Source organism: Orbicella faveolata, unplaced genomic scaffold (genome assembly GCF_042242905.1).
Source record: "Orbicella faveolata isolate gen_17 unplaced genomic scaffold, um_ofav_v1 contig_12, whole genome shotgun sequence".
Classification (NCBI taxonomy): domain Eukaryota; kingdom Metazoa; phylum Cnidaria; class Anthozoa; order Scleractinia; family Merulinidae; genus Orbicella; species Orbicella faveolata.
In genome coordinates, this window is record NW_028301539.1 from 34,528,805 (window position 1) to 34,542,777 (window position 13,973).

The 13,973-nt window shown below is 37.6% G+C and overlaps 1 long non-coding RNA gene across 1 annotated transcript; it reads right to left on the minus strand.

The window, feature by feature from the left end:
• Nucleotides 1–8,367: 8,367 nt before the first annotated feature.
• Nucleotides 8,368–10,173, minus strand: LOC149117620 (uncharacterized). Its single transcript, XR_016204195.1, has 4 exons — nucleotides 10,092–10,173; nucleotides 9,689–9,779; nucleotides 9,279–9,356; nucleotides 8,368–8,653 (listed from the first exon to the last, which is right to left on the minus strand). It is a non-coding gene; the product is annotated as an uncharacterized LOC149117620 (long non-coding RNA).
• Nucleotides 10,174–13,973: the final 3,800 nt, after the last annotated feature.

Below are 13,973 nucleotides of genomic sequence, written 5' to 3' on the forward strand. Positions count from 1 at the left end.
ACTCGAAAATTGTACTAATTAAGGTACAAATGTTTTTATTTTTAATAGTGATTATCCTCTACTGTGCTTGGAAGGAGAATTACTTTGCATTTAAAATTAGTTTAATTTAAGGTTCAATCTCTATTCCCAAAGCAGATGGGAATGCCTCAAGAAAATCGTCAGTGAGAGATACCTCTTCACGATTTCTTGGGCGCAGTGGTTTATCTTGTGGGCAACATTCCCCACCATCTTACTGAGGAATATTGTTCAAGATCATTAACTCCTGTTTACCAAACCTCCACTCCCCTGAGTGAAACAATCACGCGTGGGGAATAAATTTCTTCCATAATCCTCTACTTTCATAGGAAGGAGATTTGGAGGGAAGTGCAAGTCATAATCTCTCACTTTTTCCTTAAAATTTAAAAGTGGTTACATTTTGAATAAAACTTCTTCCCAAAGTAATTTTCTTTAAGTTGGTTAAGGTTTAAGAACTGGCTGTAAGATGAGACTGTATATTTATGCCCAGTGTCGACACGGTGTAGTCTAGTCTTACGGCTACTTCTTAACCTTTAACCCTCTAAGAGAAAAGTACTTTGGGAGGAAGTTTAACTCATATTACAACCCCTTTTTGAACTTTAAAGGACGAGTGAAAGATGAGAGTTAAACTTCCTCTCCGAATATTCTCCCTGGGAAAGTAAAGGATTATGGACGAGATTTAATCCTCCTTCGCCAAGTTTTCATTCAGGGGAGTGGGGGTTTGGGGGGACAGGAATTAAGGCTCTTCAAACAATCTTCCCTTGTAAGATAGCGGGGGATTTTTGGCCGAAGATAAACTACTGTGCACAATGGCTCGTGTAGGTTTTATCTCACGATTTTTTGATTATCTGACGATTTTTTTCTGGCATTGCCCTCTACTTTGGGAATGAGCAATGTCCATTGGATTAAACTGAATTTAAATGCAAAGTAAAGGACAACGACACAGGTTTAACCGCATTCACCTTTCTGGTTCTGCGGCATATTTTTTCTTCCGTTATTTTCTAAATAATATTTTATCACAGGAAGGTGTAAGAACTTATTGGAGTCTAGTCTTTAATTTGCTCTTAGCACCTTCCTTACATCGGCTAAGTTTACTTTCGTTATTTGCGAAAATCTCTATCTTTTTATTTTTCCCTCATACAGACTTGATACTATATATATTCACGTCCGCTTCATTTGCTAATCAACTATTCCATCGTAACTTACTATGAGGATCGACAGATTTATGATAAACAGAGTACAGGTGCTTTTCTTAGAGTTTATTTCCAAGCTTAAAGAGTTTATTTGAAAGTGTTTCTGCATTTGTCTTGTAGCCAGTTATTCGGTGTGGTGTATCATTGTTAACTTTCTTACTATTCCTCAGGCCACCTGTTGATAGAATCAAATATTAACAGTACATCAGAATGTGTCATGCAGAATCAACATGTAATATTATGCGATGAACTGTCGAAGTGAGGGTGCTGCTGCGATACTCTCCTACTTATTCTATATTTTCTTTCCAAGAAAGCTTAGGTGCTTGCCTATATAATGAAATGTTCACAAGGTAACGCTAGCTTTTGGCTTCAGAGAAAAATAAATAAAAACTAAGCAAAATAAACTAGTTGTTTAAATAGAACTCTTACTAAATGATTGCCAATTTAATCTCTACACTTTAAAACGTCACCATAGTGTTATCAAGCGCAGAATGAACTGTCTTCGAGTCCATCTTTCAGCTTTGTCCAAACGATTTATTATCAGTGTTTTTTTTTTTCCTAAAATTTCGAGTGTTGTGACAGCAAATGGCCTTGTTTCAGCCTTCTGGAGAGTTTGATTATCCATTCAATATTTCTAAATCCTCTTGCGAAACTTCGGTGAAACGAGAGAAAACGTCCGTATTTTGCTGAAAATCTTCAACCACTGAATAGTAATGGATGATCGTACAAGATATACCTTAGCCAATCAGAATGCAGTATTGCATTAGTATAATCCGGTAGATTTGTACTAATAATAAACAGATTACTGAACGTTGTCAAGCATAATAACTGTTGGTTATTAACTCTTATAAAATAACCAAGAGTGATCATAATAAAACCTTTTCAGAAAGCGTGGAAATAACAAGTAGGAAATCATTATGTGGACTGACTGATTTTGTGACTTGTTGGAAAACATTTTTGGACCTAGAAATTAAGGGAAACATTTTAAAACTTTAACTTTGCTTTAACTTCTGTTCATGCTGGCATGTTGACACGAACTTGTTTTCTTACTTATGATCAACAACACGCTCTGCCTCGACCTGAACCAATAGTGAAGAACTGACTTGCCTTAAATGTCTTTATTTAGGTTTTCTGAACTGCACTTAACAAATCTTAAGAAAGAAACTGACATATTCATTTCTACTTGTCTTATTCGCATCCTTGGATGGTCCGTGGCTCAATATTTCTCTGCAGAGAAGTCGAGTCATGATACAAACTTAAGCCCTGTTCCGCTGTGTTAATACTTGTTTGGATTATCGCTTACAGAAAACAGCACCTCTTGTTAAAGACGGTTTTTCCTGTTTTTGGTATCCTTAAAAGAGACACAGTCGGCTTTGGGACCACGCTGACCTGGACACTAGTTTTCTCACTTTGAAAAAGTTCACCTCAACCTGAGGTCAAAGTACATCTAGAAATCCGCTTCAATCTTCGCAGTGTTTTGCTTGATTTCCAATCGCTTACTGAAAAACCTGTTTTTGAGTCTGCTTTTGCTCATCCTATGATATTATGTTTATCATATTTGGTTAAAAACAGTGTGCATCGCGTCTCTGTGATATGCAAATTAGCTATGAAATGGTATCTAAAGCGCATGTGCGCCAGCTGACTGTGTCTGTTTAACTTTTAACAAAGTACCACTGATTCATGCTTCAAAAATGTTGATATTATTGATAAAAGAACGTAAAACCGAAAAATCAAAGACAAAGCCTCTGCAATCTTGTCAAGGCACTGTGCGTTTTCGCTATACAGTCAAACCTGTTTATAACGGCCCTATATATAGCGGTCACCCTGTGTATAACGGTGACTGAACAACTTCCCAAAAATCGTCCCTTATAATTACTGTTAAGTTGACCTGCATATAGCGGTCACCTGTATATAACGGACGCGGTCACCCTTTAGCCTTCCTGAATCCACAATTTCATTATCTTTTACCTGTATATAACGGTCACGAAATTGGGTTACGATTAACAAATAATTGACAAATTGTTTTCATCAGCTCGTTAAATAGCAGCCACCAAGGCAGGGGTCTCACAAAAATACAAATATTAGTACCAAACACAACTACTAACACACGTCATGGCCCACGTCCGACACTTGCTTGCGGCAGGTAACATGAAAGTGCCGACGCTTTCAAACAATAGTTACTGTAACTGTAAAAACACAACATTGGACCAAGTCAACGCTCGGCATCGGCTCGGCTGAAAGACTATGGACATGAAGAACTTGCTTTCACACTGAGTAAAGTCAAAGACATACTACATGAAATCAAGCTTCGAGCTCCGAAATATGAGAAAACTATAACCGCTTTCTTTTCTTCTTGAAATCCATATTGTTACTTTAAAAGCTTTTCCTACAAGGAAACTTAGATCAAAGTATACTGCACCTCCCTTAAAGTACACCACGGACATTTTATGGGCATTTTTGTCGTATTTATTGCGTTTCTGTTTACAATTGCTGTCAATAAACGTAAATTGAGTGATTTTTCACTAAAAGCGTTGTTCATTGAGTCCTCATTAGCTTCCAGTAGACTTTTACTGCACCTCCCTAAAAGTACACTACGGATATTTTATGGGAATTTTTTATCGTGTTTATTGCCTCGCCGTTACTCGTAAATTGAGTGATTATTTGCACATAAAAATGCTATTTATTGACCTCCAGGGGAGTTTAAAGGAAACCTGTGTACAGCGGTCACCCTGTATATAACGGTCACCTGGCCATTTCCCAAGGGTGACCGTTATATACAGGTTTGACTGTGTATGCTTTTCGAAATATATGAATTGATAATGCCGTTCTCAAACCGCCTTATCAGCCTGGCGTTTTTCTCAGTAGTCCGACATCACCAAGTCCAATTACATTCATTACAGGGACAAGATCCGGTACTTCTTTTTTTATTAGGTTACGTCGGTCCTTGCAAATTGACCGTCCGTTTTCACCGCTTACCAAAGCGTCGCTTATTTAACTATCAAAAACCATAGGACACTTGCCTGCCAAGGAGTTGAAAAACAAATATTGCTTCGGAAACAACGTCAAAAATCGATCTGCTATTACCGACCAGCTAAGAAATGTTAAATAGCTTCCTGCTGCAAATTAATAACGGCCTGTTAATATGTCCACGACTAAATTTCCTCACGGTTACGTGTTTGATTCTCGGTTCCACTTTCTTCTGGGTCTTCGTTACAATTTCAAGCACATCTTTAAGACAGCTGTATTCGTTCAAATCATAGTTAATAGAAGAAATGGTTAAGAATCCTGGCAAATATCAAAGAAGCAAACAAACAGGCTAATAGTTATGTTGGAAGGTCATTGACCCTGTACATCTTTTGTTTTATGCTCATGAACTGCGTAATCGCAATGTTTCTATAGCCGAATCTTTGCTGACGTCATTGTTTACATTTTTCCTCATTAACATACGACTTTGCGCGTAGAAGGCATCATGCTAGACACAATTTTACTAGAAAAGCGTAAAGAGCTTGTGAAAATTGGTAAGTGGTGAAATTTTTGGCTCTTTGGGTATAATACTTGAGAAGAAATTGGCTTTCAAAAACATCAAAATTTATGTGTGGGAAAAGCGCTAATGAGCTCATGCATTCTTTGTAAAATTTTGAGCTTTTAAACTCTCGTCGCACAAAAAGTATTCAATACATCGCGCTCAAATTCCTTGGGACAGTTAATCGTATTGTGCCCTTTAATTTCAATATTCAGTATTAATTTTTTTGTAACTCCATCAGAAACTGTATCGCTTATGGTAATGAGGCAAATATTGTAAACAAAGATTCTCCTATTGGTTAATTGAGCACACATAACCACTTTCTGTATTTTTCCAGATTTTGTGCAGGGTCAACTCCCCAAATAGCCAACAAAAACATACAACAAATAAATTTCCCAAGTTTCATAACCCTTTCCCTCTATTATCTATGTCCAAATGTATTGTGTTTCATTATTTTCTTGTCTCATTTTAATTATTGCCAATGCGTCTCGGAATAAGATTAAGTCACTGCTCATTCCAGTATCTTGATAAAGTGTAATCAATGCAAACTGACGCTGGTCAATATAAAGGACTGAACTTGACAACTTCATTTGAAAACAATCAAGGACGCTTTGTTGTGTCAATTACTTCATTGCTTCACTTGACGTTCCTATGGCAAACAAGGACATTCAAAAGTGTTTATGAATTATTCTTGGGCCACTTTTCTAAGCTTAATTCTAGGTTTTAGAGAATTTTTTGGTTTTTATGAAGTTTCAATTCCAAAAAAAAAATTTTGGCAGCGCTATATTTTTTAGTGTTTTCAAAGTTTTCGACATATTTGCAAAATTTTGAAATCCAAGATAGCGGTCCTTTTCAATAGCACGATATCATTTTTACCCGACAAGTTATTGCACAAAAATTAACATTCCTGGATGATTAATCACCATATACTGCATATATGTTTTATTGCTGACCGTATATATAATTTGTTGAAAATGGAAAGAGGCACTCCCAGTTAACCTTCACCATTTAGATGTTCTAAAATTTGTTTCGTTTTCAAGAACTCCATACAAAAGATGAAAAGCATAGACAAACATGATTAAAATTCAAAAGGTTTGTTCAAAAGTTCAAAAGCAAAAATTAAACCTCAATGATAATTAGGTCTTGAAACCTTTACTCAGTAATACTACTTTTAAATACTTCTTGCAAAATCACGGTTCCTGGGCTAAGTGAGACTAGTTTGTAACTTCTAATAACGTTTTCCAATAACTTTGTACTAATCTTCCCTATTTTGAATCGATGTGAAAATTATACACCGATTTGCTAAAATGAGCTTAGGTCGGCAGCCATGATCGGGGACGGAGACTGTAAGCGCGCGCCATTTCTGGTATTGGGGTTGTCCCTATGATATAGGACTATTTTTCTATTTTTAGAACAAAATGAACCATCGCCCGTGGCACACGCGCGTACATGCTGCGAGGATTTTTGCGGATGTCGCGCGCGCAGGAAGTGGCTTCCAAAATTCCCGAAATTTTTCCTGCTTTTGGCCCACGACTAAACGTGTTTATGTCTATTGGAAATTTGCTTAAGTCTTGTCGTTGTAAACTGCACCAATTTGACTGAAGTACTACACAGTGTCGAATTTAGGTATGTCCCATGTTATATCACATATCACCGACCAAGTTGTGTTCCGCTGCTTCTTTTACAAGAGCTCCACATTACTCCACACTAAATTTTACATATGGTGAAAATCAACAGCTTTTTCGTAACACAGCAGACAACTAGTTGGATATACTTAGATATAGCAGCGTTTTAGGACTTCAAAGTTTCCCTCCTCTTGCCACACGCTGGCGGGAATTTCGCCAGATTCTATCGCGACCGAAAAGTAATAAACAATTGCAAGTTTACGTTTCACCTGAATTGTAAGCAACGCTTGATGTTTCATCAAGTTCCAATCAGTTTACCACTGTAGATACTGCTAAGCTTTGTTTGTGTAAAAATTCAATAAACTGTCTGTTGTCGATGAGTAAGAGCGCCCGCCGATGCGTGTTTTGTACAGTCAGTAAACATGTCAAATTGGACTTCCGCACTTTCGTGTGAAAACGTACATCGAACTCATACAATATCTCTAGTTTTTAAATATGTTTAAGGTTGATAAATGTTCAAGAGCATATTAAAAGCTTAGCTGAAAATATGTGAATACAGCAGAAATAATCAGCAAAGTTACGATGACGCTTTCTTTAATAAACTCGAATAACGATTTCGGTTTTGTTGGTTGAGTTATGTATTTCATTTTCGCAGTGTAAAATTTCACCACGTTGAAGAACCACACATGATGTTAGTAGCCTTTTGGCGTTGGTGAAAATTGTTGCAGAATCTCAGCACAAAAGATAACGAAAGGAATCTTTGTCAAGATTTGTTGACAATTGAAAACACCGGCGACTCGGACTTGAAAGTGCACGCCCTGGGGCTACTTATGTACGCGTCAGACTTTCCTTCCAAAAACTTTTGCAAACTTGCCAAACAAGCAGAAACAATAAGGAACTATCAAAAACAGGTTCTGGGTATCATTAAGCATTGTTTGAGAAACTCACAAATCACCTTGATACCAGAGTGGAGAGTTTTCTTACATAAACTTTATTCTAAGTCAGAACATGCAAAACCTTACGTGAACAACTAGCGCGAGCAGATATTATTCATTCACAGCGCGAAATTGAAGTCTTCACCTTTTCCATTAGCTCGAACAGAGTATAAAACGGCATATATGCGCCCTGGTTCTTATTCCCTGCCTTATTCCCTGCCATCGCTGTGAAAAATCCGCAAGACAATCTCACAACTCTCGTCATTTGATCACGCAACATGATAACATCCACGCGAGAACCCACGACATGCGCGTGGATCCGCGAAGACATATGTCATCAGGGTGGTGCATTTTTTTCTTAAAATAGCAAAATTGTCCCATATCAGAGGTGCACGCGGATCTCAAGACTTACGGTCTCCGTCCCGATTATGGCTCCTGCTTAGATTGAAGATTGTTTATTTTTTACGGAAATCGACATTCCAAGGAAGTGAAGTGGGGCTATATTTCCAACGAACAGTTGGATGAACAGTTGCCGGGGCTCCCGCAAAATCAAACTGGCGACATTTCCGAGTTCCTGTGTCACTGACAGAAAAATCACCTCACAAAATTCCTCTTTCTAACTACAACTCCTGATTCCAATACTTCCTCTCCAAGATGTTTAACAAGGGTCAGCATGGCATTTATATGGTCAGACTCTGATCACTCTATGGATTGAAACCGTTCAATGGTAAACAGAGAAGAACACGACTTATCTGCAAAAGGGTGTTTTCAGCGGCTGTCAACTTGAACCAGGCTTCAAGAGCTCACACACTTAGATCCAGCATGGCTACACTTTCTATTGAAACGGTGTTTGCATTCAACCTGGTGATAAAAGAGCAAAAAACAACAAATTAAGATGCTTTTCAACGATGATCGAAGCTCCAGTTGTCCATTGCTCGAATATTTCGAATATTTGCCCCTAAATACACATTTACAGTGTTTTCCTAAAGCATTACTTTATTGATATTGATGAACAAATCTCTCACAATCGTGTTCGGACATCAGAACAGTTCCTCATTGCCCAACCGGTACCTGAGAGTTTATGGGTTCGAATCCCGTCATGGACTGAGATGTTAAATTCTTTGCCACACGCTCACCACAGGATCAAAATTTGATCTTTCACTACTCCCGATTAGATTTCTCTACAGGATTACTTGGAGTGACACAGTTATTAAAGTGGTCAACGACAAATTCAAGTAAAATAAGGAAAGGGTGAACTTATCTGAATTAAGATTTTTCCAATATGTCATAGTGCACCAGCGTTCAAGAATTACACACTGCAATCCAAAATGGCCACACTTTTTCTTCAGTATCCGAAATCACCTGGCAAAAAAGGAGATTAAACATAAAACGAGCTATTTTTCATCAACAAATCGAGTCGTGCTTATAAACTTAATAGCAGACAATTCTGCAGTTTCTTCTTAAAGCAGGTATCGATACTGTATGGTATAATTATTTAAGAAAACACTAAATTTTTGTTGGCTGGCAAATCTCAAACAAACTTCCTGCTTCTGCCGAGGACATTAAAATAGTTAAAGATTTTCTCTGCAAGATACTTTGAAATGTATTGACATGGAAGGAGATTTTATTAACTTTGGACTGAAACCGAAAAAAACGGAAAATTTGAGGTGCTGGACTTATTGTGGAGAAAAAGCGTTTCCAGCCATTAGCAAGCAGTGAACTACTGATTGAAACCACTGAGTCCAAGAGCTAACGAAGTTGCTTTTCTTAATTTGCATTGGCAAATTTTCAGTCCGTCGTTTCATAAATTTGCCAGAAACCAAGAGGCAAGTTGCAGACAAATTTCTAACACCGACAAAAAATGTTTTATGAACGTGTTACTGCTGAGCTTTTGGTGGTACATTTAGAGAACATTCCTCAGTCAATGAATAGCAAACTGCGAAGATAATATCTGGTCTATCTGAACCAAGATGTTTGCAATACTTACTTTGTACCAAAGAGCATTGGAGCCACGCACTGTCGTACAAAATGGACTTGTTTTCTCTCAGCATATCTATTTTAAAACCTGCATAAAAAAGAAAAGAGGAAGCTTTGATATACTGACTTAAATTGCGTTAGGTTTAGGAATTTGGTCAAAAACAATGCAGAGCCTTCAGTTTCACGGTTTACAGAGACATTTAAAGCATAAATGCTATTCAGGCAGCGTTTGAATGAACAAAGCAGTATAAAATTATTATGTTTTTGCTACATGAAGACAGTTTATTTGGTTATTTCCCTCAGGATGGTATGTACTCAACATGATAAAAGAAATTAATTATTTTCTTTTTTGGACTGAGACTGTAAATGATATACTGGTAAGACAGAAGAGGCTAGATAAGAAAATTATAACGAGCTTACCTGTTCAGATGTCGTCCGCTTGCATCGAAGGGTAAAACACTACAATCCAAAATGGCTGCTTTTTCCGAGTTCAATGCACTCTGTGTTCAACCTTAGAAAAACGAGAGGAGATGTCAATAAAAGAAGTAATTCTCCTTTTATTCAATAGTACAGTCTTGCAATTGTACAATTTTGCTATTTTCAGGCATATTACATTGTATTCGCTAGCCGGCTGAAATCAAGAGACTAGAGAAATGCACTTTATAGTGGTTACTGGCTTTCTTTTTGCTTAGAAAATTTACTGCGTACAAACGTGTTAGTTCTGGGACTCTGGTGGTATATTGTATTTCCTGATCAATCTTGCTCTGCCGGAATTAAACCTTTATCAGGGAAACGACGAACAAATAACAAAACTACGACGTACTTATCTGAAATCAGTCATTTCCTGTGGTCAACTTCCAGGTTGCGCTAGAGCCCAAGAACCACAACCTGCAATCCAAAAAGATTTCTGTTAAATTTTAATTTAAATTACCATACACTAGAACAAAAAACAATTTAGAATTGTAGCAAGGGTCAAAATGAACCATAGCAATACATTTATCGTGATAGCTATCCTAGTCAGAATTTTTAAATCAAACTTTGCAATAAGGTCAGATCATACTTGTAAAATAAAGATAAAGTAAAACCTAGAATTTACCTGAAATTAGAGTTGATCGCAACATGCATGAAGAGGCTGATAAGGAGATAATGGAGCTCCAAAGCTGAACACAGCTGCTCATAATGGTTACATTTCCTTTGGATACCCCCCTGTTCGTCTAGTGCGAGAAGGAGAGAGGAAACTGTCAAAACATATATTCAGTAGGTCAATCGGTTCGGTAGTTAGAAACCGGCCATATAACATCGGTCAATATGGCCTGCATCAACAAACATCTTAAAGTTCTCTTAAAATTATTTTATTTGGAGTGAGATACTTTTAATGTTTTCGCCAGAATTCAAAACAAGTTTGTTCAAAATTGGTTCTATTCGTCAAGTAATTTCTGATTTCACCCAAATTATGCAAACATGAGGATAAATGAACAATAGCCACAATGCAATTATAACTCAAATCTGCCTTTATGTCTGAAATTCTAACGAAATGTCTTGATATTACTTACCCGCAAATGTATCAGAAATCAATCCTCGTGTAAAGGACAAGGATGGCTGTATAACATCTCAACAAAGTCGCTCCCAAAGTAAAACCGACTAAATTAAACTCCAGTTAAAACATTCACGAGCAGTAAGTTCAGCGACAGTATGGAAACAAACTGTTCCTGCATGAGAAAAGAATTTAAATTCTCAGGGAATATTATTGACGTAACTTTAAAACTGTTGATATTAAGTCAGTCAGACCTTCATACTAGGAGACTGAATCTTGGTGCTGTTTACTTATCTGTAGTACAGTGACCTGTGCGCTGACCTGTGGAATGTGGCCTGTAGTTCAGACCCGCCGTGGACAACATAAAACAGGTAGAAAAACAACGAACGAGAAATCTAGTAAATTAACCTATTTCTGAAATGTGGTATTCAGTAAGAAACTTTCAAACCTGCTATTCCGAAGTGCTTGTCTAAACGAACTTGGTAATTCTTTATTCCGAGAGTTTCACACCCTCCCAGTATTCAACAATTTCTTCACTGTGTGGACGTAAAAAAATGCTCTACGAAATGGTTGTACTAAACCACTAAACTGCGAGAAAGGGCAGGCGTAGCGAAACGAAGCGAAAAGCTAACAAGGTCATGAAAAGAGAAAACGAAAGCGTATACTTATCTGCGAAGGCGAATTCGTACATCGACGAAGATGTTCACCTTCACATCATACGACGGTTTCTGACACTAAAATGAACGGGATGTCCTTTGAGACTTCCTTACATACACGATTAAAATTCATTCCACCCGCTAGAAAAGTGTTTGCTGCATCAGAATATTTTCATTTCTGTGCGTCAAACAATAGAGCATACAATGACATCAATAAAAAAAATATCGAATAAAGCACGCACTCAGTCGTCAGTTATTTTCGTCTAAAACAAAGTACAGGCATTTCAAATGAAATTCGTTGAATAGTTTTCAAGAAGTTGACTCTTGAAGTCCTCTGTGATATCACTAAAAACCCCAAGGAAAGACTGAACATGTGCGTTCGGGAGCTTGAAATTCATCGCCGCGTTTTAAATGCACAACGTGTCTTATCCTCAGTTGTGTTGGCATTTCACAGAGCCAAGCCCTGAAAACTAAAGGTGTCAGGTGTTTACCATGATAGGCACGGAAGGCGTGCTCAGACTATTCGGTGACAACACTGGGACTGTAAAATTGTGTAAAAGCAAAAAATATACACATATCAAAAATAATGCTAATAAATGTATTTAACATCAATTCTGTCTTGAATTACAAACATGATTTGTTACCCACAATGCAAGGATTTGAGTTAGAGACAAAACTAGAGGTCCAGAACAATGCTTTTCTCTGACTTTCCCTTGATAAAAATACAATTTCTATAACCAAATAAATAACAGATATAATAACGGTTTCTAGTCTGTTCTTAGGGGGCAGCGCTCCTTCCACCCATTCATTAGGACTGACGAGTTTTTAGCAAATCCTTTTTCATAGGGAAAATGTCTTTTTCCTGACCATTTCCTGACCTTTAGCAGGGTGTGTAAAAAAATTCGAATAGCGAATAGCGAATAGTGGCGAACAGTCACGGATAGTGGCGAATAGTCGTCAATAGTCACCGCTTTAGTTCAGCACTGATCTGGGTTCGTTTAAACTGATCACGTCAAAAAAAAAAAAAAAACAATAAAATACGAATGTGAGGTAAGTGCTCTGTGATTAGTTTATTAACTGAAAAGACACAAACGAGCTGCTCTGATAACCGGTTATAAAAACAACAACATCCAAGCTACATCTTGCGTTAATTAATTATCCAAACAAGCATGGGAATTTCAGTGAATTTATTACCTTTTCTTCTCAGGACTTAGGCTAGGACCGACAATAAAAAAACAGAAAACACCAGGATAACCTAATAAAGACGTATTTACGCTTTTGCAGCGGTGAAAACACAAGAAATTACGTTTAGAAACACCTTTTGTACTCATAAGCATCCATGCTTTTTACGGGAAAATTGGGCACCAAATTCCCCTAATTTGGCCACTATCCTATTTGCCACTATTTGTCCACTATTCGCCACTATTCGCCACTATTCGCCACTATTCGCCACTATTCGCCACTATTCGCCACTATTCGCCACTATTCGCCACTATTCGCGACTGTTCGCCACTATTCGAGACTGTTCGCCACTATTCGCACTATTCGAGACTATTCGTACTATTCGCACTGTTCCCGACTATTCACTACTCGGGTTTTCCAGACAACCCCTTTGGCAACCCTGCCTGCATGTAAATTCGTGTTGTCGGTATTTTCACAACTTTAGCGAGAAACACTTGCAATTCTCAGACAATTACCACTACTGAGAGACATTAAAATCTACTAAAATAAAGTGTATTTGGTCAAGTTCCCTTCATTGATCTCAGTTGAAATGAATTAATACCAAATGACTGGTCTGGCAAAAATGTTGGTACGCAAATCAGTAATGACAGATGCACCATTTAGTAACTGTGGAAATCAAGAGAGATTGGACAGGAACGTCAACAGGTGATTTAAAGTTCTTAAAATTATACACGTCTTTGTCCAGAGTCTGCTGGTCAGTCAAATCAACTTAGCCATTGCGCTGAGCAATCTAGTGAATAGCCTGCGATTAAGTTCTCTTGGAAGTTGTATGGGTTGCTGGCTACAAGAGAGTTGACCCGGCTCGCATCAAGATAAATAAACTCTTGCTCGCAAAAATAGACTGAACATGTGTAAAAATGTCAGAGAAGATCTTTAATACTTTGTGAAATAGAAGTTACTGAGACCGAAAAATTAAAACTGTAAAAAAAAAAAGTCGAAGGAGCCGAGCGTACTTCTATACGAGTTTGAGCTACCATTAATTAATTAGTGTGGAAGTCGTTGTGGGCGGGATATGCGGTGCGTGCAAAACATGAAATCCTCGCACTACTTTAGACTAAAATATACTCTACAATTTCAGACCAAACCTTTATTTTTAAAGAGATGAATCAAATCAATAAGAGTATAACTTTGCTCTAAAATCCGGCCAGACCAGAATACACAAGCCATGCCCTATATCAGACCAGAATACTCAAATTCCGAACATACCGGCCCTTACTTGAAAAGCTCCAAAGTGACTGACAGCCTCTTGGGCTGTCCGTGTAAGTTAGATTGG